At 35.1% G+C, this 27,287-nt stretch overlaps 2 protein-coding genes across 2 annotated transcripts in view; one reads left to right on the forward strand and one right to left on the reverse strand.

The window, feature by feature from the left end:
- Nucleotides 1–27,287, reverse strand: part of LOC100864473 (midasin) — a 102,970-nt gene that overhangs the window by 37,825 nt on the left and 37,858 nt on the right.
- Nucleotides 1,627–27,287, forward strand: part of LOC100870144 (uncharacterized) — a 53,280-nt gene continuing 27,619 nt past the window's right edge. The window contains exon 1 of the mRNA XM_086906271.1: nucleotides 1,627–2,040. The gene's annotated coding sequence lies outside the window, so the exon portion shown is untranslated. The remainder of the gene's footprint in view (nucleotides 2,041–27,287) is intronic.

Below are 27,287 nucleotides of genomic sequence, written 5' to 3' on the forward strand. Positions count from 1 at the left end.
TATAAACCGTGGCGATTGTTAACGAACAGTGCACGAGGATTGTATGCAGACAACAATTGTCCGTGGATTTTGGTAAATGTTGAATAAGCGTCCAAGTAACTTGTATAAACTTATATACTTAAAGAGTAACGACACTTGAAAACTTAATTCAAATTGTACTTTCTATTTTTTTTTTTTTTAGAGCAATATTAAAGTTGGAATGATAGTATTGAAACTTAATCCCAAAAAAATCTTGATAAAGGATACTTTATAATCATTAGAGAAAAGGAATATTAAAGTTAAACTTGTCATTTCTCTGTTCATTCAAAATCAGTCAGTAGTCAAATTTTACAGTTGGATAAGCGTGCAACTGGAAATTGGTCTATTTAAAGAGTAATAAAATTTAATCCCAAAAGAATCTTGATATTTTCTAATTTTGAAAGAAGAATAATATTAAAGTTATGATTTATATTTAAAATTTACATTTATGAAATAATATTATTGAAACTTAATCCCAAAAGAATCTTGATAAATGATACTTTGTAATTTTTAAAGAATTAGCTATATTAAAATTGAATTTATCATTCCTCCTTTATTCAAAATTGATCGACGTAGACTTTGCGGCAAATGTCGAACAAGTGTCCAAAAAACGCTTAAACTCTTAAAGAGTAAATAATATTCAAATTTAATCCCAAAATTGATAAATGATACTTTCTAATTTTCAAAGAAGCGCAATACAATTTCCACTTTTTCCTTTCTCACTTCCATTTTCATTCTCTTGCCAGCCAAACGACGCTTAAAACACACACACATACACACACACACATGCACGCACAAAACACAACGACTTTACTTAAACTTCTCCTCCCCACTGTTCAAGTTCAAAGCACCTACTGCTCAACAAACGGATATATAAGAAATTCCAATTCTCATCGCTTCTCCCCGAGATAAACCACGACCAAAATCATCCAAAACCAAATATCTGTAATTCCAAACTCATTTTAATCAATCGATAAACACATGTTCCTCTCCAGCTCAATAAAAAAAAAAAGAAAGAAAGAAAAAGGAACTCAAAGAACGCGGAAGCAAAAAAAAAAAACACGATATAAGTTCATGAACACGATTTTGAAAATGATCTCTTACTCCCCCCTCCTCCGACCACGCGAAAACTTGGCGTATCCCACGGAACGGAACGAAGCGGATCAGTGGACAACCGGCGAAGGCGTCGGGGACTCCGTCCCGCAGGACGAGTCGTCGGGTTCGAGGCCCCGAGTGCCACTCGGCCAACCGACTCGTCCCCCTATCCCTCTGTTAAGCCTCCCCCTCCTAGCGAAACAACACCGAGAACACGCTCGAAATACGCGCGCGCGTCGATTTCCACCAGAGAGTGAGAGAGAGAGAGAGAGAGAGAGCGGACTCTTCCGTCCTCCTCCCTTCCTCCACCTCGCCTAGAGTGTAGCCCCCCTTTCCCCTGCCCGCAGCTCAACGGGCTCCATCCACTCGGGGGAACTCAGTACTCTCTCGCGCCCCGAGCCGAGAGAACCGCTCCTGTCTCCTCCTCTCGGCCCCCCTCTGATTCTCTCTCCTCTCCTCTTCGTCTCCATTCCCTCCTCGCCGTGCACACGCCGTGCTGCTTTCTTCCTCCTTGACCACCGCTTCCTCTCCTTAAATCTCGCGATCCCGCTCGAGGTTTTGAACACGCGTGACAAAGGAGTCGTGCGCGGCAAACAAATTCGTGCCGATCCGACACGGCACGTGCGCGGCCAAGTAGAGCGACAAGGGAGCGAGCGAGAGAGAAAAGTTGAAAAGTTTTTGTGAGAGAGAACGTGGTGGCGGTGGTTGTGGTTGTGTGGTGGAAAGAAAAGTGGTGGAGAAGGGTGGTGCTTGTGGTTGTGGTGGCGGTGGTGGTGGTCGCTTGTAAATATGGTGAATCTTCGAGGAGACACACCCCCGGAGAAGACGTGACAGTAGGGGGATGAGAGGATCGGCGGTGATCGCGATTCACAGCCGGTTGGATTCAAGTCCCGCAGTGAGGGACTCTTGCCTCTTGGGCTGGACCGGGTGAGGAGGGACGGGAGGGGTGATTTTGACGGAGGACAGAGAGAGAGAGAGAGAGAGAGAGAGAGAGAGAGGGAGAGTGGATCTCTATCTGGGTTAATGCTTCATTAGTTTGTCCTTTTTCGTTCGGTTGCGTAGGCGTCGCCTGTTAATTGGGACGATCAAACCTTTCCACCTTCCGAGAGGCTTCCTCTTTTCGCGCGGCCCGCGTGTTTTTACGCTGTCTACGATTTGCGAGGATATTTTTTTTATCGTTATTGTATTTTGCCATTGTATTTTTTCTCTTTTTCTTATAATTTCATCGAAGAGCGATTGGACTTCAGATTTTTTTTTTTTTTTTTTTGTCTCATTTTTAGGACTACCTCGTAATTTGTTCTTGTTTATTCTCTTTTGTGAAAATGGAAAAATTGTCGAGAGATTTGGATCCACGAATTTTGTTCCACGCTATCGGTGCCGATCTCCTTCGATTTCGATATGACGAGTTTGAATTTAAGAATTTCATCGTGGAAGCCTTTTTATTCGGTATCTTTTTTCTTTTTTTCTTTTTCAAGCTCATGGACATTGATGTTAATAAAGTTTCTCAGGAATTCGTTGAAAGCATTACTCTCTCTCTCAAATGAATTTCCTTATATTTCTTTTTTTCTTCTCCCCTTTTTTCGTGTCGAAAAGTTATTTGAAAAACAAATTTATCGAATAAATTCCTTTTGCATCCCTTTTTTTTTTTTTTTTTTTTTTAAGCAATTCCTTCGTTAACACTCTTACGCACGCGTTTAATTTATTATTCTGAGGAGGATGAAAGAAGGGAAATGAAACGCCTCGGGTAAAAAGTTGAAGCTCTTCTACTCGAGAAACAAACATTGATCGAACCCTTTCATTTCGACACGTGAATAAGAAGATGAACGATGTGATGTAAGTAACAGGATTTTCTCCACTTACTTTCGAACGAAGCTTTTCAAATTAATCGAATTAAGCAAAGATTGGATTATCGAATGAAGATCTTTAAAACGGATAATTTGTTTGACGACGATGATGTTGAAGAAACAGAGAACAGGGAATTCGAGATAATTATTCAATTTTTCTCGAGTGTATATATAACTCTTCTTAGTCAGTTACTCATCAAAAGTATAATATCTAAGATTGAAAGAATCTCAATTTCCTCTCCCCTCCAGGCGAAAGAAACGAGATTGGATCAGCCAGAAAAAACCAGAGACCCTTCCTTTTTTTTTTTTTTTATTTAACAAAGTCGATTCGAAGAAATTGCAATTTCAAGTTTCGCAAAATTCAAAATTGCACGAAACTCGTTATAAATCTCAGACACGACGTTACACACATTTCGTCACATCGTGCAAACCCTTAACCCTTTGCTGCTCGAGGCACAATGTGCGAAACAGTGGACAGACTTGGACTAATAATTTTGTCGAATTACAATGTCCAAGAAGAAAAGAAAAGAGAAGAAATAAATAAATTTTTCCCCCAATCCTCCTCTTCCTCCTCTCTTTCGAAGCACATGACAGACGGTTGTTGGATTGAACGTTCCATTCCTTTGTGGGGAACTGTGTCATCGGTGGAAACTTTTCGAAACAATCTTCCCAGGCCCAATCGAATCGAGAGCGCACTCGGCGCTAATTAAACCTTCGAAGGGGGCCGAAACACGCGCTCGTATGATGATCCATTGAATCCATCATACATTAACAATCGTCTCGTGAAACTTGTCATCGCGAAAATGATAAAGTCCGTGGACGGATATTTTCCAAACTCGATGGATCCTCGAACGGCTTTTCACCCGTTTTATGGAACTATTTTACGATTCGCGCGCTTTACCTTTCGTGAAATGAACGTGTGAGAGTGAGTGAGAGAGAGAGAGAGAGAGAGAGAGAGAGAGATTGGTTAATGGAAATTGTGAAACTTTAAATGAATTTCTTTTTTTTTTTTTTTTTTCGTTTGTGCGTGCGAACGCGTGTGAGTGTATTAACATTACTGTTTTATGATATTTTCATCAGGGTGAAAGGTGAAGCTTTGAATTACAAAAAAGAAGCACGTTTGATGAAAAGTTGTGAACACTTGAAGGTTTGAGAAAAATTGAAGAACTCGTTGTTTCGTGTTATAATTATTATTTGTTAAATTTCAAATGTTTTTCATAATATGATTGGTATTTTTTTGGTTTAAGCATCGATTAATGTTTCTTGTGAATATGATTTATAATATAGGAACGAGGTTGAAAATAGAATAATAAAGTTATTGAATCTAAAGATTTCGAAAATAATAATAATAAAAAAATCGATATACAAATCTCGAGCTATCAAAAAATTTTTTGATTTCAAACCGCCCAAAGATAAAAAAAACAAACGATGATTTTCAATCGGTAAAAATAAGAGGGAGAGGAAAATATTCATTTAAGATTAGCTTTAAAAAGAGTAACAAAAAAAAAAAGTCGTATTTCGAAACATTTTTTTCAAACTACAGCAAAAAACATCAAAGTCATTTTCAAAATGTTGCTCTCAAGCCATTTTTATATTTCGCTCTCAAAAAAAAAAAAAAAAAAAAAACCAGAAACTCCTAAAATTAAGTTCGAACTACTTTTAAATTTCGCTCTCTAAAGTTGTCGAAAAAAAGTAATACGAAATCTGACTTTTAAAATTAACTTGGACCTGTTAAGATAAAAGATAATAAAAAAAGAAAAAAAGAAAGATGTATTTAAATATTGCCTTTTAAAATCTCCTTTCGAAATATCTTTCTATTTACTTTTTCTTTCTTGCTTGCAAAATATTTTCTCTCGTAACCGTACTATAATGAAAAATGAGATAGAACAGAAGGTAGAATCGAATAAAAAACTTCTTTTTTGAAAAAAAAAAAAAAAAGAAATTTTTTTCTTTTCATTTATCACGAAAAAAAAGTGAAGGAAAAACTGAGCAAAATTGGAGGAACGATAGGATTCCTTTCACCCTGTGAGTCCAATAAACGTGGCGCGTCGTCAAGATGTGCTCAGGGGTGCATTTAAGTAGGAAGAATGTGATCTTGCTTCCCCTTTGGGGTGGAATATCGCGAATGAATTACTCCCCTTCTCGTGCATAATTAACTCGTCACACTCACGATATACTTTCCATAATTTATTTTCGATTAAAATGTGATCAGGGGAAAAAGAAAAAGTTTCTTTTTTAAAGAATAAAAAAATGTTGCGAATTCGAGTCGATCGATGTTATTTATTTCCATGGAAATTATGACGCCGATCCCGTTCCGATTTCTCGTATTTTAAACTTTATTTCTAATAAAATATAAAATGAAAGTAAAGTGATAATTTTAAGAAGAATTATCTCTTCAAAAAAAAAAAAAGAAAGAAAAAAGGCGATCCCTTTTCGTCGATGAGATATTTCTCGATAATTAATTTACGAATTAAATAGATAAGTAAAATGGGATAAATAAAGGATTAAAGTTTTATGCGCGTCGTTAAATAATTCAAGAAAGGAGAAGAAGGAAATAACCGAACTGTTCGAAATTCAAAGGAAAGACGGATCGAAATTTATGAGACGAGAGTTACAACCCTTGTTAGATTTAACACCGTCGCTTTTTACAGCCGGTAAACGCACCCTTTTTCGAGAAATATTTTCACTTGTATCTCTTTATTGAATGATGGCAATATTCCGATTGCTTTGTCTTGATTCGTTTATTTTCGAAAGGATTTAAAATAAGGATGAAAATAATTTTTAACGCATCATTAATTATTAATAATAACAATCTACATTATATGAAAAATAATGGAAATGATTGGTTGTGTTATTCGAATTTGTATTGGATCGTAAATATTAGACGATAGATGGCGATGCAGTCGACTGGCCCAAAAATCATTATTACAAATGTATAAAAATTCATATTTTTCCATTAAAAAGAGAAATACCTCAATTCGTTCCAATTCTTTTCTGATTAAAATATTTTATCACATTCTACGTTCTTTTTTTATAAATACGCTGTAAATTTCATCATTCATTCAGTATCTCGAAAACTGATGAAAAGTTACAACTTTTAATGTTTTTTAATATTGGCAAATGAATTTTTTTTTTTTCTTTTAACTGACGTCACCGAGGCCCTTTTCGCATTCGATTCGCGTGGTTCGAGTCCATTATAGATATTACACGACAGATGGCAATGCGATCGACTGAGCCAAAACTCGCTATTAGATTTTTTCCCATCGATAATAAATAAACGAGATACGACACGAAAAGTATATTAAACGAAACGCGTAAACTAAAAACGCTCGCAATCGATTAAATTATTCCCAAGCGAAGAACGAACGTTATTGAAAGTTTTCGACTCGATCGAGATTAAATCGCACAGCAATCTCGTCGACAGCCCATACACCATGCGAATGACGATCGTTCCAATTTTTTTCGTTTCCTCTTTATTCGCAACACCGTATTTATCACCGGTTACAACGATTTTTCCGGATTTTCTGGCGCACCGATTCCGAATCGCGGAATGAAAATGAGAGAGAGAGAGAGAGAGAGAGAGAGAGAGAGAGAGAGAGAGAGAGAGAGAGAGAGAGAGAGGATAAAAAAGAGGGGAGAAAGAAAAAAATAAAAATACGCGAAAAGCCGAAAAATGAAGGCAGCGAAAAGAGAGAGGCACGATTTATCGCGAGTCCCTATATTTCGCCGCTTTAATGCGCGGTGGAAATAATAACTTTGCAACGGTGAAACCGTAGAAATAAAGTAACGAGACGCTTCGTAGCCATCGTTAAAACGACTCGCCGTCCATTAATTCGCCGGGAACGTGTGTCGCATAATAATTTATCTCCCGGCCCGACTACTATTCGATGAAAGATTGTTTTACACCCGATGATGAATTTAATTTGCAGCTTCGATTCATCGTCGATTTTAATTTTTAATATTTAAATCGATAATTTTTTCTTTCCTTTTCGTTTTCCATTCTGGGAGAAATATTTGGTAAAAATTAAGTTCCAGAATATTTTTAGGTTAGAAAATTTTTTTCGAATATCGTTCCATCCCAATTCCGATCACGTGCTAGCTAGAAATATCGATAAATTCTTTCTGATCTGATTTTTCTGCAATCTTGAAAGTTTTTTTCCAAGTATTGGAAACAGATAATAAAGTAATTTTCGATCATTTAAAGATCTCGTAAATATTAACGATATTCGACACGACGATATATAAATAGTTGTTTATTTACGCGAGCAATACACATGTAATTTTGTAAAATATAATATAATGTTCGCGACGTGTATTGAAAGAAACCGGATGAAATCGAGTAATGCACAAATAACAAAGCGATGTTTTCGGCCGAACAAGAATCCTAGAAAATTGGATTTAGAACAGTTCATTTTTGTGAACGTTGCAATCAACGTGGTAGCGATAAATTCGTGAAACGAATGAATGTTACGATAAATCGAAATTCGAGTGATTATCTGTGTTGAAGCGCAGTTTCCGGTGCTTATTCGAATTAATTAATTTTCGCTGCTCTAAATTCTGTCGAAGTGATATTAAGAGAGATCATTCAAGCTACAAAAATATGTATAAATAAAATTGTATATATAAAAATCTTTATTACGAAAATATAAATGTGACGATTTTTTATTATATTTCATTGTATTCGTATTTTTCTATTTGTAAAAAATGGCTCGTTTTTAATTTGAATTCACTCGTACGATGCGAATGGTCACGATAATAATTCAATTTCAATTAACCTGTATCGTAAACTTAATTTATTTGAACGATACGATTAATCGAACGATATCGTCAAAAATTATTGTTTCTGAATTTCTTTTTATTCTCTCAGTTTTTTTTTTTTTTAAATTGATACGAGTTTATCTTTCAACTTTCCAATTAGCATCACCCACCGATCCTTCAATTTGCTTCTTGCCGATAATATGACAGGGGAGCTCTTGCGTTTAATAGAATTTAATTCACCGCTTCGATTGTCAGCGAAGTGGAATTATCCCTCCGTGTTTTTTTTCCTCTTTTTTTCGTCTTATTTCTTTCAAAAATTATCGAATCAATTGCAATCTCAAATTTTTCTTTCTTCCCCTCTGAAACATTGCTAAAATAATACTCGAAAATAAATCTAAAACGAGAAAAATAAAAGCAACAAAACAAAACGAACGATCTTTCGAGAAACAGTTATGAGAGAGACCGAGATAGATAGATAAATAGATAGAGATAGAGATAGAGATAGAGAGAGAGAGAGAGAGAGAGAGAGAGAGAGAGAGAGAGGAGAAAGACTAAAATCGGAATAAAGTGTTTACGAAACCTCTAGACGAACAAACACTCAACTGAAAATATTTCCACATCATTCACTTTCACCACGGAATTTTAAGAATCGAAAAGCCATGAAATTTCACGGTTAAATAATTCCCAATAATATTTTCATTCCGAGTGTTATACGTATACGAATGCGCCATCTATGCAATGAAAATTCGAAACGCGATACTCCTCGACACACTCAGAATCGCAATAAGGTGGAAGAAAATACGAGGCACGCCACGTTTCCATTTTTACTTTCTCTCCGACAGAATCCCGACTTCGGATATCTTTCACTGTATTTTCCGCGAAAGAGAAAAGTGTTTCTCCACCCCGAGCGTGTGACGCTGCAACACGCGACCGACTTTTTACCGACTTTACACGCGACTCAATCGCTGTCAATCCTTCGATGGATCGGACGCGACTTTCTTCTCGCGAGTTTCGCAGTGAGCCGCGCATGCGCGCACGCCGCGTCTCCTAATTTCACGGTTAACCGAAACGTTTCAGAAACAATTTCGTACAATCGCATATGCGAATATCCAAGCGAGGGGAGAAGATTTTGGCAATCGAAATGGATTAGAAAAAGTTGGGATTTTTTTTTTGAAATGAATATTATCACGTAAAATGGAAGTGGAGTAGAGGTATACTCGTTGTCTTGTAAAATTAAATCAGTGGTTTTGAATACGTTATTTTATTTGCAGCGAATATTCATGAGAAACTTGAAAGAGTTTTTATTACTTGTTTATTCTTTCAAATTGGATTCAGAATTTTTATTTTTTTTAAAATTGAATTAGTAAAGAATTAATAAACAAATTTCTTTCTAGATTCAGAATTTTTATTTTGAAGTTAAAATTGAATTAGTAAGTAATAGAATTTTTTAAAATTGAATTAGTAATCAAGTGAATGGTAGAGAGAATTGATAGACGCTTCTTTTAAAGTAGATTCCGAATTTTCATCTTTTAAAATCGAATTAATAATCAATGGATATCGTTCTAATTCGAAATCAATGAAAATAAATCTTCGTGTAAATCTTTTTAAAAATTGATGATTTTTCTTTCGAAAAATCGAATTCCAAAAACGTGTTTCCTTTAAAATGTCTTGGGACATCATCTTCAACTACGATTGCCCGATTCCTTCGATTGTTTCGCCGCTATTCTCTTGAAATGGCTGCGCCAATAGTCGGTTGTAATCCCCAGCCAATTTCGATTATAACAATAACAACAGGTGCGATGATTGCGATTCAAACCCCAGCAAATTTATAGCAAATTCACCGTGTAATGAAATTAACCGAAATTATTATTTACACCTTGTGACAAATTATGTCGATCGATTTAATTATGTTTAATTTCAATTTGGCCAATTTACTTAAGCCGATTAAACGAAATTAAAATTATTCCTTTTGAATGGTAATATCTTAAATTTAGTTCAATTTTAATCGAAATTTCGTTTCCAATCTCATACGCGTGTGTGAATACGATGAACTCTTTATTGAGAATATAAAGAAAGTTTAATAGAAAAATTTTATACATATATTGTTATATCAACGTGAGATTTTTTCTTCTTCTTTTTTTAAATTACGAATTATTAAATATATAAAAAAAACTTCGAATATTCTTCTTTGGTTTCATTTTTTATTCAATTTCGTAATCCTCGCGAAAATATGGAATTTTTCGCCAAGGTATCGAATTACCTTGTATCGAATCTCCATAAGCTTTAAATTCCCTATATTAAATTTAAATCTGATCCCAATATTGAATTTACTTGAACAACTTTTAACGCTCGATCATAACGAAGAAAGCCTTCATTTGTTTTGTTCCATTCTCGACCTCTGCGATCCCGAAACGACATCTCGAAACGAGAAAAATTCGCTGTACAAAAAAACAAAGAAGAAGAGCATAACGAAGAAGAAGAGTAAGAAGGACACGTGATACGTGGTTATATCAAATTAAGTTTCGCCACGGTGCTCACAGAAATTAAACCACGGAAAATTAAAATGAATAAACGTTGAAAAAGAACAGAACGTTAAAACGAGACTTTTCCTGTTGTGTTTATTTCTTTTTCTAACAAACTATTTTTTGCCATTTTCTGAAGTTTAAACAATTTCGAACAGTGATCGAGTTCCAAAAAGCGACGATCAAGATAGACGGCTTCCAGCAGGCTAGTGGATTCCCCCATGAAATGAAATCGATATGTTTATTTTGACTTACAACTGTGTTTATCTTTCACATGCTGTCCTTTTCCACACAAAATACGAAGCTACGAGCGTTGGACGTCTGACCGACCCATATCGGGATTAAATTTCAATACTAATATTGCTTAAGTGCACAGTTTGAGTTTTCATCTTTTGGCAGTTATTCGGACAGCTTAGTATAATCGAGGTAATCGAGCTAAGAGTAATTGAAAGTTTCAAACGGTCCAATTCGGTCAAGTGGAGAAACTATTTTCGTATTGAAAAAAAAAAAAAGAAAAAAGTTCGAATTTCAATAAAGTTTAACTGTTCCTCCAACACTTGTTTAATGCTTGCAATAACCAAGATGATTAAAATATAATGGAAAGTTTCGAATAATCCAATTTATCAAGCGGATAATTCAAAAAGCTATTTTTCGAATCGAAGAATTTTCAACTTTCAATACCAATAGTTCATAAATACACGGTTTAAAGTCTCGATCCTGCGACGCTTGTTAAGTAATCGAATTAATCGAAGAACGATAAAATGTTCCAAACGATGCGAAGAAATCAAAGAACTATTTTCGAATCGAAAAATTTTCAACTTTGAATACCAATATCCCATAAATGCACGATTTAATTCTCGATTCTATGGCATTTATCCAACACTGAATATTCAGAGTGATCGAGCTAAGAATAATAAAAAGTTTCAAACGATGCAAAGAAATCAAAGAATCATTTTCGAATCGAAAAATTTTCAATTTTCAATTTTCAATACCCCATAAATGCATTTAAATCTCGATCCCATAACATTTATCTAACATCAAATATTCGGAATAATAAAAAGTTTCGAACGATGCAAAAAAGTCAACTATTTTCGAATCGAAAAATCTTCAACTTTGAATACCAATACCCCATAAATACACGAGATTTAAATCTCGATCCTATAACATTTATCCAACAAAGTAATCGAGCTAATAATAAAAAGTTTCGAATAAAGTATCAAAGAATTACTACTCTCTCGAGAATCGAGAAAATGTCGAATTTTCCGCTATCTTGAGTAGAATTCGTGCGAAGAGATTATCGAGTTATATTCGCGCTGGCAAACAAATTATATTTTATTCGCCGCGCAACGACGTTTCCGCAAATTGTTGCGGGCTTCACAGGCAAACCGTGTCCTTTAAATCATCGTGGATGTACAGAAGCGTTTCGGTGCTGCGTGAAACGGTAGTACGTCGAAACAACAACAGAGGGCGAACCTCGTGACTCGATAATTCATTAGACAATCCGGCGGGAAGGTGGCGGCGTGTTCAGAGGAATGGTTTGCTCCCTGGAGTGAAATAAATGAGAGAATTACGACAAATTTACCGGCTTGTGCCCCCTTGCGTTATTTTCACAGGCCTTGTATTCGACGCGCAATTCCTGTTAATTAATTAACGGAACACGCCCTTTTTTTCTTTTAATTAACCTGTTTCGTTCGTTTGCCTCCGTGTTTACCTCCAATATATATCGGAAGAGATATGAAACGTTCAACCCGTATTCCCCTATTTTGAAAAGTGTTTACTTAAATTGCGTTGCAAAAATGAAGAATATACTTCTCGATACATTCAGTGTTTTTTTTTTTTTTTTTTTAGTTTAAACACATATTTTAAAGATGGAGCTTGGAAGCTATTTTAATTAATAAGAAAATTTTTGAAAATTAAATTAAATAACTTGACCCGTGTGGAAAAAAGATTTAAAGTTAATCTCGTTTAAATTTATTATGTTAGAATTTATGTAAATTATTATTACATTTATTTTTTATTGTACTTTTCACCCGTTTAAAAGCGTCTCGATATATTTAATTCAGGAGTCGAAGTAATAACGAAAACTAAAATTCGATGGATTCGTTTTAATCTGAAAATACTTCCTTAATCCGAGCGCTGTGAAACGTTGAGAGAATTAAATGTATAGATAGAAGCTTCGTTATTTTCATCGAATTCACGTCATTTCAAACGTGGACATTTTACACGCAAGAAAGGGATAAAAATACCAGCAATTGTTTTAATAGCATTTTACATTGATTCTTAATGAAACGTATAGATATACATACATATATATATGTATGTATATAGAAAGAGCAGCCAGCAATTTAAACACCTGTTGTAAACTCACGTATTTCAAAATCACGTATCAATTGTCTCACTCTCGGCTCGTGTGACATTGATCATTTTGCGCCACGTATGAAAAAAGAATGAGAAATAAAATCGATAAACCTTTAGATTGAAACAGTGAGAAGAGTGAAAAGAAGATTAAAAATTCCTTTTTCTTTTTCTTTTTCCTTTTTTTCATGTATCGGAGAATTTCTTCTTCTTTTATTCTTCAAAATCAAGATATATCTTCAAACGTCCTCTGATAATCATTGAAAAGTTCATTGAAAAACTTATGTTAAAGAAGATTCATGTATTGAAGAAATTCTTCTTTTATTCTTCAAAATCAAGGTATATCTTCAAAAATTCTTTGATAATTATTCATTGAAAAACTTATGCCAAAGAAGATTGAAGAAATTCTTCTTTTATTCTTCAAAATCAAGATAATTCTTCAAAAATTCTTTAATAATTATTCATTGAAAAACTTATGCCAAAGAAGATTGAAGAAATTCTTCTTTTATTCTTCAAAATCAAGATTCATCTTCAAACATTCTTTGATAATCATTCATTGAAAAACTTATGCCAAAGAAGATTGAAGAAATTCTTCTTTTATTCTTCAAAGTCAAGATAATTCTTCAAAAATTCTTTAATAATCATTCATTGGAAAACTTATGCCAAAGAAAATTCACGTATTGAAGAAATTCTTCTTTTATTCTTCAAAATCCAGATATATCTTCAAACATTCTTTAATAATCGTTCATTGGAAAACTTATGTCAAAGAAGATTCATGTATTGAAGAAATTCTTCTTTTATTCTTCAAAATCCAGATATATCTTCAAAAATTCTTTAATAATTATTCATTGAAAAACTTATGCCAAAGAAGATTGAAGAAATTCTTCTTTTATTCTTCAAAATCAAGATTCATCTTCAAACATTCTTTGATAATCATTCATTGAAAAACTTATGCCAAAGAAAATTCACGTATTGAAGAAATTCTTCTTTTATTCTTCAAAATCAAGATAATTCTTCAAAAATTCTTTAATAATTATTCATTGGAAAACTTATGCCAAAGAAGATTGAAGAAATTCTTCTTTTATTCTTTAAAATCAAGATAATTCTTCAAAAATTCTTTAATAATTATTCATTGGAAAACTTATGCCAAAGAAGATTGAAGAAATTCTTCTTTTATTCTTTAAAATCAAGATATATCTTCAAAAATTCTTTAATAATTATTCATTGAAAAACTTATGCCAAAGAAGATTGAAGAAATTCTTCTTTTATTCTTCAAAATCAAGATTCATCTTCAAACATTCTTTGATAATCATTCATTGAAAAACTTATGTTAAAAAAGATTCATGTATTGAAGAAATTCTTCTTTTATTCTTCAAAATCAAGGTATATCTTCAAACATTCTTTGATAATTATTCATTGAAAAACTTACGCCAAAGAAGATTGACGAAATTTTTCAAAATCAAGATATATCTTCAAAAATTCTTTAATAATTATTCATTGGAAAACTTATGCCAAAGAAAATTCACGTATTGAAGAAATTCTTCTTTTATTCTTCAAAATCAAGATTCATCTTCAAACATTCTTTAATAATCGTTCATTGAAAAACTTATGCCAAAGAAAATTCACGTATTGAAGAAATTCTTCTTTTATTCTTCAAAATCCAGATATATCTTCAAAAATTCTTTAATAATTATTCATTGAAAAACTTATGCCAAAGAATATGTGTAAATACGTTGTTTTCGACCTAAGTTTTTCTAATTTTTTCATTATCCTTTGTTTGTTTTCAGTCAATTAACAATCATCCTCTTGCAGTTTCTTATATCTTCAGATTCAGAACTATATTTCCATTTGTAGAACGAAAATCGCGTGATAATAAATTGAAATTTATTAAACGGAGGGAAAACGACGGAAGTGCAATAATATCTTGGCAGGAGTAGATGGCTCTTGGAGATTCTCGAAGGAAGAAAGCCACTCTCAACTCGAAAGTTTGAACGGTGAATCGAAGACATCGTCAATAATAAGGGACGCTCTATCTTCAACCGTCCAGTATCTTTCCTTCGAAAACTCGAGGTGGATACGCCTTTTCAACGCCTTCAACCACCCCCATTTTTCGCCCCCCTCTCCATTCAACGATGATTCAAAGTTGAATTATTCGCCACGCTTCCTCGTCGAATTTCCCTCCTTCGATAGATCGACAACGACTTTACACGATCATTCGATACGAAAAGAGGAGGCCAATCGAGCAGATTAAGAAGTCAAATTTCACGATTTTGTAAAATTAGGTTAGGTTCGTTTGGTTAAAGTTAAAAAAAAAACACAGATGGATAATTTTACGAGAAACTTTAACGATAATTTCTGAGAAGCAATCCGTGAATGCAAAGATAATTGCATCATTTCGCACGATCTCTCCTTAACAACCTTCCCCTCCTCCACTTCTCTGAAAGATTCACCAGTCGAGAAAGTTTTTATAACCGCTGGTGGTTACATTTAATTTTGGAATTACACGAAAGATTTATTACGGCCGTGTATCAAAGTTTCGTGAGAGTAGGGGTGGATTCCAGGTGTTCTTCACCTGGACGTAATTCTTTTTTACGAGACTATTGCGCATCGACGAGTTTTCTTATTGAACCGAGACAAATTTTTCCAACGATATTAGACACGTTAACCCTCGTAAAAGAAAGGACAGAGAGAGAGAGAAAAAAAAGAGGAAGAATTCGATGACATTAGATGGGATCACCCTTTCGTCGTTGGTAAATTGCCCTCTTGTCGAAAGGTCGCTTTGACACGAGATTACGTGATCGATAGAATCGTCACGTCCATCGTTCCCTTCCTTTTTTTTTTTTATTGGGTTAAAAGGCTTGGTAAGAAAAATTTGAGAGAAATTTCGCGGAATCGAGACTTCTTGGAAAGGAATCAAGCGACCAAACCGGTGGAAAAAAGAACGACCATTTCAATTGAGATTTCTATCGATCGCCAGTTCGAGCGGAACAATAATCTCGATGAAAATTTGAAAAAAAAAAAAAATAATAGAATCGAAATTTATTCTACAAAAAAATCTATCCTGAAAAGAAAAAGAATTGTTGTGAGAATTCGATCAAACGTAAAAATTGCACAAGAAATGTGCAAAAGAAGAAGAAGAAGAAGAAGAAGAAGCGTGGGGGAAAAATTCAAAGTTTCAGTGTCAGCCACATTTATTTTTTTTTTATAATTCTGTCCTGTTGGATTCCGGGTCAATTTTAATTAATTAACGCTGCGCCGAAAACGCGAGCTTGGAAAAATGTTAAAACCTTGCAAAACAGGCTTAAAAAAAAAAAAAGGGAAAGAAAAAATGAATACATTCGCGAGGGAAAACGTTAACGATGAGAATGAGGGAGGAACAAGACAGAGAGAGAGAGAGAGAGAGAGAAGGGAGAGGGTGGAAACTGAAAACCGTGATGGCAAAGTGGTTGCCGCGCGCGCTGCTAATTTGAAGTGAGCGTGGAGGGAGGACGCGTGAAAAATAATTAAAGCCATGGGTGCAGTCTCAAACAGGAGGAGGGGAGGAGATGTTTCGGGATTAACGCGCGAAAATAAGCGTCGAGTCGATCCTTCGTCAATTTTCTTCTCAAAGGGGCGGTGCTAGACAACGTTCAGGCGGGCTGATTCGAGAAGGAGGGAAGTGAAAAGGATGTCCTTTGCGTTTTTTTTTTTTTCTTTTCTCGCGGAAAGATGAATTTTAAAGCAGAAAGATTATACGATTAGTAGAGTAGTAACAATTATGGGATGTGATAATGGAAGAGGAGTGAATAAGTTGAAAATTTGAAGAAAAACATTAAAGCGAGTCCGTTATTTATAATAATCGAAGTTTATAACAATATATTCAATGTCTTTTTATTAAACTTTTCGATTGTGAAAAAATATATATAGATAGAGTCGATAGATACTCTTGGCCTGGCTATCTATTTACTTGAACTACTTGTTTCCTCATATCCGATTGCAATTAACAATCGTCGTATCGTTAAAGATCGACTTCACAGTTGTAATCCATGATTATTTCGGAAGTTTATCGTAAAAGAAAATATATTATATTCGGAATATCTTTATTACGTCGCACTTTTGGCCTCATCATCCATTCACTTGCACTACTTGTTTCCTTATATTCGATCAACACGATCGCAATTAACAATTGTCGTATCGTTAAAGATCGACAATTCACAGTTGTAATGAAAGTTTATTCAAAAATTGTAAAAGAAAATATACTATATTCGAAATATCTCTACTGCACTACGTTCTCAGCCTGGCCATCCATTTACTTGCACTACTTGTTTCCTTATATTCGATCAACACGATCGCAATTAACAACTGTCGTATCGTTAAAGATCGACTTCACAGTTGTAATCCATCATCATTTATAGCAATGCAAGTTTATTCAATTGTAAAAGAAAATATACTCTACTACACTTTTGGCCTGGCCGGCCATCCATTTACTTGTACTACTTGTTTCCTTACAACAACTCGATCAACACACGATTGCAATTAACTGTCACAGTTGTAACTTTGTGTGTACTTTCAAGCATAAAAAAAGATTATAATATTTCATGGTGTGGAGAAAGTTTACATGGAGTAAAAAGACGTGTAAAGCGGACGAGTTGCGAAAATGAGCCGAGAAGAAGACATATATAAGGGGCATACAAGATAACAAGGCCAAAGCGTACGAGGCCAACGAAAATTCCGCACCGTTGCCGAACTTTCACGCTGCCAATTACAGGGCATCCCTTCCAAGAGGATAACGCGCTAAGAGAGTCGAGAGAGAGAGGGCAGCACCGATCGATGGTCGGTCAAGGGCCCGGATAAGAATCCATGGATCCGCGGCGTTTGGCAAATCGTGCTCTTTAAGAGATGCAAATTTCCAAGTGTCGGTCTTTGGCCAATCTTCGAAGAGAGGAAGTTAATATTCGGCTAGTAGTAAAATTGGAAACTTTGCAAGTTCCTTTTCTTTTTTTTTTTCTTCGAATAGAATAAAGAGAATTTTATAAAATACTTACGAAATTAAATTACGTTCCAGTTTGTTTTCTTATCTGTTCGTTATTTCTCGCGTGTCTAGACAAAATTGAGAATGGCGATTTTTCTAAACGAGAGAAAGGAAGAGTAACCTTGAATCCCTGTAAAAAAAAAATTCGTCCAAATTCATTCATCGTTTAAAAATCAACGGGCGAATGATAATTTGTGCATGGACGAGTGACGAAGAAACGAAACTAGCGATGGGTACGAGTTGCTCGCGAGATCAAACTATTCCCACGTTATCCGATCCTTTTAATTTCCCACATATATCGTAGTTTCAAAACAAGAGACGATATCAGGAGAAAGAAGCATGCTTTCGATACACAAAAACACACTCGCCGCTCGTGAAATTGATCAATTGAACCCGATCTTATCGAGATCATGCGCGGCGTTCGTTCCAATGCGTGTTTGCCTCGAGGAGAGGTCATCGGGACACATTTCTCCCATTTTCCGCCGACTTATCGGCCGACACGGGCTATTCTCGTAAAGGGCAATCGACACCTTCCACACGAAGTTAGAAAATAATACCGCGTTTATATCTACACGCGGGGAGTTCTTCGAAGAATTCTTGCTGGATTCATCCTTTAATCACCCCGGCTCAGCTGCAAGAAAAATAATCTTCGCTCGCTCGAGGAAAAACTTACTTTTCCTCGCCCCGGTGGAGGCGAAACGTTGATTTAAGGCTGGAAATTAAATAAGAAGGAAATCCATTCGCTCGTGGAAAAAAAAAAAAGGAAAGAAGCGATTAATCCTTTTTTTTAGTCCAATTCATCCTTCGATCTTGCAAACGTCAAAATGATTTCTACGAATTGAAAAATCGAAATTTTGAACAGCGCCAATCTTCCGTGTCTTTATATCTCATCATTTGAATATTGCTCGTCCCAGGATCTCGTTAATTTATTTCGTTGTTTCGAAACGAAATGAAAAATTAGGCAAGTGATTAACACTTTTTCCTTTCATCTTTCAGCAAAATCAGAACAGAATTGAATTTCTCGAGAGCTGTGATCTGCTGATATAATTTATAAATACGAATAAATTTCTTTCAATACAAATTCCTGGCTTCGAAGAACGGAATCAATCACTCAAGCCCTTGGAACAACAAGATCGAACAAATATGTACAATAATTCGAAAATATTTCCCCAAATTAACCTCAACTTCAAGCTTTTCGTTTTTCGAAATCCTTCGAATAACACGAACCTAACCTAACCTAACCTAACCTTACTTCAACGCCCCCCCCCAATTTTCCTTTCCATCCGCGTCATCGCAACTTGGAATGATAAATACAGCTACAAATCGATGGATAAATATCGATGAATTGAAAAATATGGTGAATCGTGGCCGGGAACGGAAATTCAGCCCGGGAACCGTTTCCGGGCGAAATTTAATTTCCACCGTTGGCCGCGCGCGTCGATCCAGGTCAAGTAAAAACAACATTACGCCTGGTGTGCGCGCACGTCGAGGCGGAACGACGCGACGAGGCGACGTGTACACGTGTTCGAGCAAAGAGGAGGGGAGGAGAGACGCTTTCTTCCGATCGAGGAGAGGCCAATCGAGGCGTCGATCGATTAAACGACTCTGATAATAACGACAGGGATGGGTGTTGTCACAATGGAAACGTGGCCGTGGGACAATGGGGATGTTAACGAAGGAGGGCTCGATACTTTTTCTCTAAGAGGGAATCCTAAGAGCGAGGAGAAATAAAATCGTTGAAATTATTATTATTTGAGATCGAAGGTGAGAAAAATTTAAGAGATTTCTTTTTTTTTTTTTTTTTTTTTTTTTCGTGAAACAATTTCGGTGGACAAGGGATAAAGACAAGGGAAATTTTGGTCGAGTGGTTTTTTCGCAAAGGATCGAGGGAAATTGGACTACGGACCGTCTTGAATTTCTGTGTACGAGCAGGTTCAAAAGGGATCCGATATCTTAAAAGTTCTTTCAGAGGATGCCTCCTTCAAAAGGGATATAATAATCGATTCCGCTTCCTCTCTCCTTCTTTCCTTTCATATATAAAGCTGCTACGATGATCCTCGGTCGTGTTCAAATTTACCAGTAGTGTAGTAGTTATTGTAGTTATTTTAGTTCAAGGTTTATCATTGACCGAGCAACAATTTCGAGAAGAAAAGAAAAATTATTGGAATAATCTCAATGATACAAAAACAATAGATGGCAATAGTTAGAAAAGTTTTTTATTTAAAAACATGAATTACCCAATAATGAAGAAAGCATCGTGTGGATGAAAAGTCTTAAATTACGTATTGAGCTCTATTCCTGGAAGCTATCGAGGCTCGAGGATCGTACAACTTTGAAAGATTGGAGAATTGTATTTTGTTCGTTCATACTTCATTGTGGAGTTAATATTTATTTTCAAATATGAAATACAATAGGATTATATTTATTGATTATATTTTTAATTATTTAAATGCAATAAATAAATATGTTGAACGTAATAAGAAGAACGATTATAAATCTGTAATAGAGACGTTGCATTTAGACGCAACAAGCTGTTCAACAGTAGAGAACTGTGTATGTATATATATATATATATATCGAGTGAAGTACATATTGTATCTCGGATAACTTTCGTCGAATCACAGTGCACAGAAATCCTATCTCGAGTGAGACAATTACAAAAATTACAAAGCAGAGTTCGAAAGAACTGAAAATAATTTGAATCATTCTCTCTACAAAATAATAATTTATCGACTACTTAATCCCTCGTTTAATAAAGTAAATTTGAATCTCATTCGAGTTGAAAATCAACTTGCAACTTTAATTTATTTTTCTGCAGAAAAGAAAAAAAAATTATCGTTAAACCGTGATCTATTCCATCTCATCTATTCCGAGTATAATCTTTGTTCGACGAGCTTTCCCATTAGCAGCCATTGTTTGCCGAGTAATGAAGGTGTAATGGTTGCTGGGCCTCCTCTGTGTTTCCGTATTCACAAACAGAAACGTCTAAATCGAAAGCAAAACAGGTAGGGCGGCGTTAGTGTTTACGCCTGGGGGCACAGCGACCGCTCTCGCTGTGAGAAAAGAACACGCCCACGTCCCACCGACGCGACGGTCCGTTGCGGATTTATCTCTGTATACAAAGTGGACGATTCTCGTCGAAATTGGACGATTCGTTGAATATGAAACGAGTTTCGAGTGAGGAATGTCGTGGAGGAAAGGCAGGGTGGACGAAGATGGATGGTGGAACATTTTATAGTTCACACACGTGGGAATTCTTACGAGATCGAGAGGAATTGTCCGAATTAGTATTCCTTTTCTTTTATTTTCGTCGCGAGTGATAGATTTAGATTGGTGAGAAGAAAGATCGCGAACGAAATTCGTGTTCGTTTTTCGTATATAGTTTCGTTATCAAGGTTTTATAGGTTATGTTATTATGAATGTTCTTTTTAATTACGGTTTGTGTCATTTTGAAAAATTTATTATTTCTAATTTAGGATTCTTGTGTAATTCTTGTATGCAGTTGATTATATTCGCCACATCTCGTTCGTTTCGTTCGAACCTTTCGTTTAAAGATCCAGTTTAAAGAACCGATTGATCGAGTTGTATCTTTAATAATAAATTAATTTGCTCTTTGTGCAATCAATTTTCTTAGCATTGTCTCGTTTATTCAAACTGAACGAAATTAAACACAATTCTAGACTTCGTCTATTATACCTATCGATTTATTTCGCAGTGTACACATCGGATCGTGATTCCGTTTACTTTATCTTCAACGGACGTTCAACGAACAAATTGACAATTTCATCTAATTTACATTTAATTCATCCACGAGTGTGGATAATTAACCTTTCTTAAAATAAAAAGAAAAGAAAAAGAAAATCTTGTACCGCGGATTTATAATTCTGAATTCGAATTAATAGAAGAACAAAATAAGGAAAAATTTGATTAAAAATTCGTAGACGATTCGAAGTGCGGATTGAATTGCATTACAAACGAATCGACACGAAATATCGCGACAATGCCCGACAGTTGCCGAACACTGCCGAGTGGTAACAGCTGATTGAGATATATCGTAATTCGTAAGTGCGTCACGAACGAATCGACACGAAATATCGCGACGATACGCGACATTTGCCGAACATTGCCGAGCTCGTAACAGCTGATTGAAATAATATTATATCACATCCCCATAATTCTTTGTGCGAGAAATACGAGAAATAGCTTATGAAGTTGAAATAACCGTTATAATATTCCATGTGCCAGCGAATAGTACTCCCATAAAGTATTATGTAAATGTTTTTACTGCCAGATTTAATGTGTATACCACAACTACTGAATAATAGAACAACGCTCGAAGAATAAGGTATTCGTATGTTTCGTAAACAAAGATATTAGATGGTATAAGTAATTAGCAATAGTAAGAAACACACGACGATGTTTGTGTAAAATCATTTACATTTAGAAAATTAGAATTCAAAGATATATTTGAATTCCGATAAAATAATTGTGAGATAAATAAATTTTGTTAATTTGAAAGTTTTAAATTTAAGAAAAAATTGATAAATTTACGTGATCCATGTTTAAGTCAGATTTTTTTTTCCCCTCTCATTGAAAACAAATAATGATGAAAAGAGATGGAACAAATAAAAATAAAATTGATGACAGCGGTGTTTCCCAACGTATGATCTGCTACAGTGTCACATCATCTGCGACCACAATTGGAGCGTGAAATATTATTCCGGATCCGGTAATTTGCTCTTGGACGGGAAGTAACATAAATTTTTGAGGATCTCAGCACATAAAAGGGTCATTTCGCGTTATAGAGTGACCACGTTCGTGGCTATTATATATATCGAAAGAACCTGAATTAAAAGTCCATCCTCTCGGGAATACGATATTATCAAGATGGCTTTTCTACATCAGAAAAAGATAACTCGATATAAATTAAATTCTTTATTCCAAATCTATCTCTTTCTTCGATTTATCGATTCAATAATTTGTTGCAAAAACTTGCGGGGATAAACTTACCGATTACCTGTTTTTTTATCAGCGTTATTAGATGAATTGTCAGAAGAACGTTTTCTCGTCGCGACAATTATGGAATGACTCGGCAAGATTCTTTCGGAAAAATCGAGACAAGAATTAATAAAAACACGAACGAAATGGAAATTTAGAATATACGTGGGAAAAGATTAAAATTTGCAGCTTCAATTTTCGAGAGGATCGAGTTTGAAAATTCATCGAGTAGTATACATGTCCACACTCGTGGCCAATCGTTTCAGGCTCTTATTTGAAATTCGATTTTCTCGAATACAAAGCCTCAAACGAAAAAAAAAGTTCTATTTCTTTTTTTTTTTTTTTTTTTCGATTTATTTGTAGCATGATTTCCCGCCACTAACTCTATCTGTATCCGTACGCATTTTCAATTTTCAATTCCACTCTTCTCCCAAATAATATTCTTCGTTTTTATCCCAATATATAGAACCATTATGATTTCGAGGATGAAATGAAATTAAAACGAATAATTATAATTATCTCGATCGGTAATTTTATCAAAGGAAAAAAAAAAAGAAGAAGAAACGAATTCAGAGAAGTAATAATTCTTTTTTCTTTTTTTTTTTGCAAAGCAACACGAAGCACGAATACGAGCATGAGACAAGGTTTGTCGAATCTTGATTTTATCATTTTTCACTTTCGAACAAATTTTACGTGGAGAGAGAAAGAGATAGAAAGAGAGAAAAGAAGAGAGACGGGTTCGAACGTTTGAATTCGGATTCGATTCGTGGAGAGGCATTCTGTTTACAAAAATCATGATGTTTGCTGACTCGCTTCCTATCGATCCGAGTATGCTCCAAATGATAAGTTTACTTTGGCCAATAAAACGTGTTTTCCAACCTAAAAATCCGCCGAGAGTAGGATGCAAGTAGGATGAAAATAGTATTCGAATTGTTATCGAAAATTTTGAATCGAAGAAGATAAGACGGCAGGGATAACGATATGAAAAGATTAAAATAAACACCGTGTATATGCAGGAAGAATATATCTCAGGCTAAAGCTTTAATCTTGCTAACAACCGTAAACCACATGCAGCTCGTGCACTGGCACGGAATATAGAACTGTTAACCAAGGTATTATCCGATCAGAGGCGACATCTATGTGATGGAGAAATTCCTATTAGATCGAGGGACAAAGGAGGAAGATAGAGCCACCACGTGACCGGTTGGTTCATTACATGACTGGCGTATTTTCTAAAGAACACTCGACAACTTTGATCAACTCGTTGGTGTTAATTTTTCCACTTTTAAAGTTTTTTTTTTTTCTTCTTTTTTGTAGTTCATACAACTCGTTAAGATTTACTGTTATTATTCGTGTGTACGAAGTTGGATAAAGTTCGACAATTTACACTTCCTCCGACCTGAATATATCCAGCAAACGTAAATCCAACTGGACAACACGGGAATTAAGTTTCCAACTATTTTTTTTGAGTGGGTGTAACACAGATGTCTCAAGAGTGTTTGCGTTTTATGCACCGCTAAGCACCGAATGTAAACACCGAATACCACAATATTCGTTTAATAACGATATTCAGTGGCCTGTAACATTCAAAAAAGGAAGGACAGGAATTTTGGCCGTTCGTTCGTTTCCACATTTTTTGTTGTCATTTTTCCCTTCCTTTAAATTATTCCTTCCAATTTACCGCTATAATTCATCCTTAGTTTCTACACTCTTTACAAAACAACAACTCTAACAGCTCGATAATATTCTGTTATTTTTTAACAATATATTTCGAAATGTAACCAGTGATTGCTTCGCAGTAATTAAGCGAAATCTGTTGACAGGAATTCAGGATTCCGGTTAACGATTAATTAATCTTAAAGCGGCGAAGCTTCTAGCAGTTGGTTAACTAAGCGTTTAGAATTCGGTTGAATTAGTGGTTTGATTAAATTTCAGATGAACATCTCGGAAGCAGAGAATTATTAAATAATCCTGCGTTAACAAATTGTCCTAAATAATTGTTTCAAATGAAATAATAAACATATATATATATATAAAATAAAATAGAATGCGTGTCAAAGATTCATTTCTTCGTTCAAATATTTTCTATTCTTATGAGAAACGAATAAATAAAATTTCTAGTGAAATGGAAACGCCACGCTATACTCGAGCGAGGCAAACTTCGGATAAACAGAGCAGAGTGGAATCAAGGACTGTTGGAGAGTGTCGTAGCTCGAAAAGAGCACGTCACTGTAAAAGTTTGGAACCAAGTTGATCGCGTTCTATCACAGTTTCGATAAACTGCCTCGATGCGCAGAGAATATTTATATATTGTTAACACTTTGCTTGCAAACGGGAACATTTTAACGTATCAACCCGAAAATATTACGACGAAGAGTGTTTGGCATCGCGGCGGTAAAAGTATGCGCGGCAAGTGGCGGAAAGTATTTTTTAAAAAGGTCAGAGGTCGGAAGGAAAACTCGACGCGTAAAAAAAATTGATCCACCGCAACAATGAGCGCATCAAAGAAACTCATTGTTGCCGGCAAAATAGAACGAGACTCCTCCCCCTCCCCTCTCGTTATTAGATTTCATCATCAAGAGCAATTTCCTACAATCTCTTTCTCCGTGCAATAAAGTCTTCGTATTGTAAGTAGCCCTCGTTTCAAAATATCTACTGTACCCGCCATCTCTTTCGTATCATATAACATCTCTCGTGCAGTAGTAACAGAGCCATCTGCGGCGCCTGGAAGAAATAACCTCTCGTCCCATAAACGATTGAAATAAAAGAAATGTCTCGCTTCGAGGAAAAATCGCTTTTCGTTCTTGGCGCGATATTTTTAGGCGCTTCGTTCATCTGTATTTTTTTTTTTTTTTTATTTCCAATGATTCGAGGTAATTATTATATCCTCCAAGTAGAATCAATTAAATATTGCGTGAATTCGATATTTGCACGATATTGTTCGTAATATTGGCAATGGTCACATAACATGTAATCATACATTTAATACGATAATAATACGATAGTAATTTGTTGGTATTATCGAAAGAAAGGAATGACAAAGGAAAATAATGGATCAATGATAGGTTTAAACAAATCCTGAAACAACGATTTAACGTTAACGCGAGGATAATCTAAATTCCGAACGTTAGCGATACAATGCGCCATCTGTATTTATGGAAGATACCTGGCACTTCGTTGTGGAAACACGGCTTTAGTTTCAGCACAATGTCATCCTTCTCTTCCGCAATGAGAGATCGTACAATCGGTGATACCGTCACCAAACACTAATTCCGCTAATGCAGAAATCCAATTACGCGTAACAAACTGTGCATGAGACGGAGTTACTGTGTGTGTGTGTGTGTGTGTGTGTGTGTGTTGTACGCGAATAGCGCGATTTTCAAAAGCGTTAATCACAGCGTTTGAACGGTTAATTTAACCTCAAACACGGTGCCGTGTTTGAATTTATCAGTTTCTTTGATGAATTATGAACGTTTTTCGAAAAACTAACACCGATTCACTCTCCGCGCACTAATGGAACTCCATTAACTCGATTTGAATTTTTTCAAATTCTCTCATTTCCTCTGATGTTACATCGATTTTCTATCATCCCACTACATTAATGAACATACTTATAACCGAGTTAAAACTTTTCAAAATTTCCCCCGTCGCTCGCGCTAATTGGCTATCATCGTCATATAGATAAAATTTCTAATCCGATTTAAACCTAGATTAGATTTGTTCATTTACGTAATAATGTATTTATTAATTCTCTGTTGAAAAAAAATTTTTTTTTGATATATTTCTCCTACGTAAAATGATACGTCTGGTGCTAATCTAAAAAAAAAGATTTATAAAATGGTATCTATCCTAACCTATAAAAAAAAAAAATTGGATTTTTCGAAATAAAAAAATAAAAGAACTTTATCTACTTTTTTTTTCTATGTTGAAAAACCATGAATACAAATACAATAGAAGTAAATTGAAGGTTCAGTCACGAACATCAAAACGATTTTTGATAGTTTTCGGTTACGAGAAATCGAGGGATATTTACGAGTCTGTTGTCAACGCTATTCGCGCGAAGAGGGCGCTGGTAGAACATACACAAAACGGCCCGTAACAATTATATTGAAAAGAATAAGTGACATGAATAACAGTGGATACACGATACACTGCTGCCTTTTGAATAACTAAACAATGAAACCTGATACAGTGCGATGGAGACAAGCTAGCGTGGACAACAATTCACTGACAACAATTGTGGAAATAAATTAAATATTCATGCCGAGGAACAACTGAAAACGTAACCTAGTATATAAAACACAGGATTGGAAAATAGGTGCTCGTTCGCATCAACTCTGAAATTTATTACGAAAGTATACCAATTATGATTGATATTTTTTAATTTTCGAAATTTCTTCATTCGTCAATATTATTTTCCTTTCTAAAAATATTTATTCGGGGAAAAAGGATACTGCGATAAATTAGCAATAAGTCATAGTGACAAAAAAATTTCTATAATTGTTTCTTCGTATTGAAACTGAACCAATGAATAGAGTAAAAATGAAACGATTTAAAATATGGAAATATAAATATCATCGGTGGGTGGACCTAAATTTAGGAAAGCTGAACCATTCGTCTCGATTTTTCTTTCTTCCTTTTTTTTTTTTTTTAGACAAAAAATTTAACCTGGAACACGGCCAAGAG

This window comes from Apis florea, unplaced genomic scaffold (assembly GCF_048593485.1).
Source record: "Apis florea isolate Af1SG1 unplaced genomic scaffold, ASM4859348v1 contig_2492_pilon, whole genome shotgun sequence".
In the NCBI taxonomy this organism is placed as follows: domain Eukaryota; kingdom Metazoa; phylum Arthropoda; class Insecta; order Hymenoptera; family Apidae; genus Apis; species Apis florea.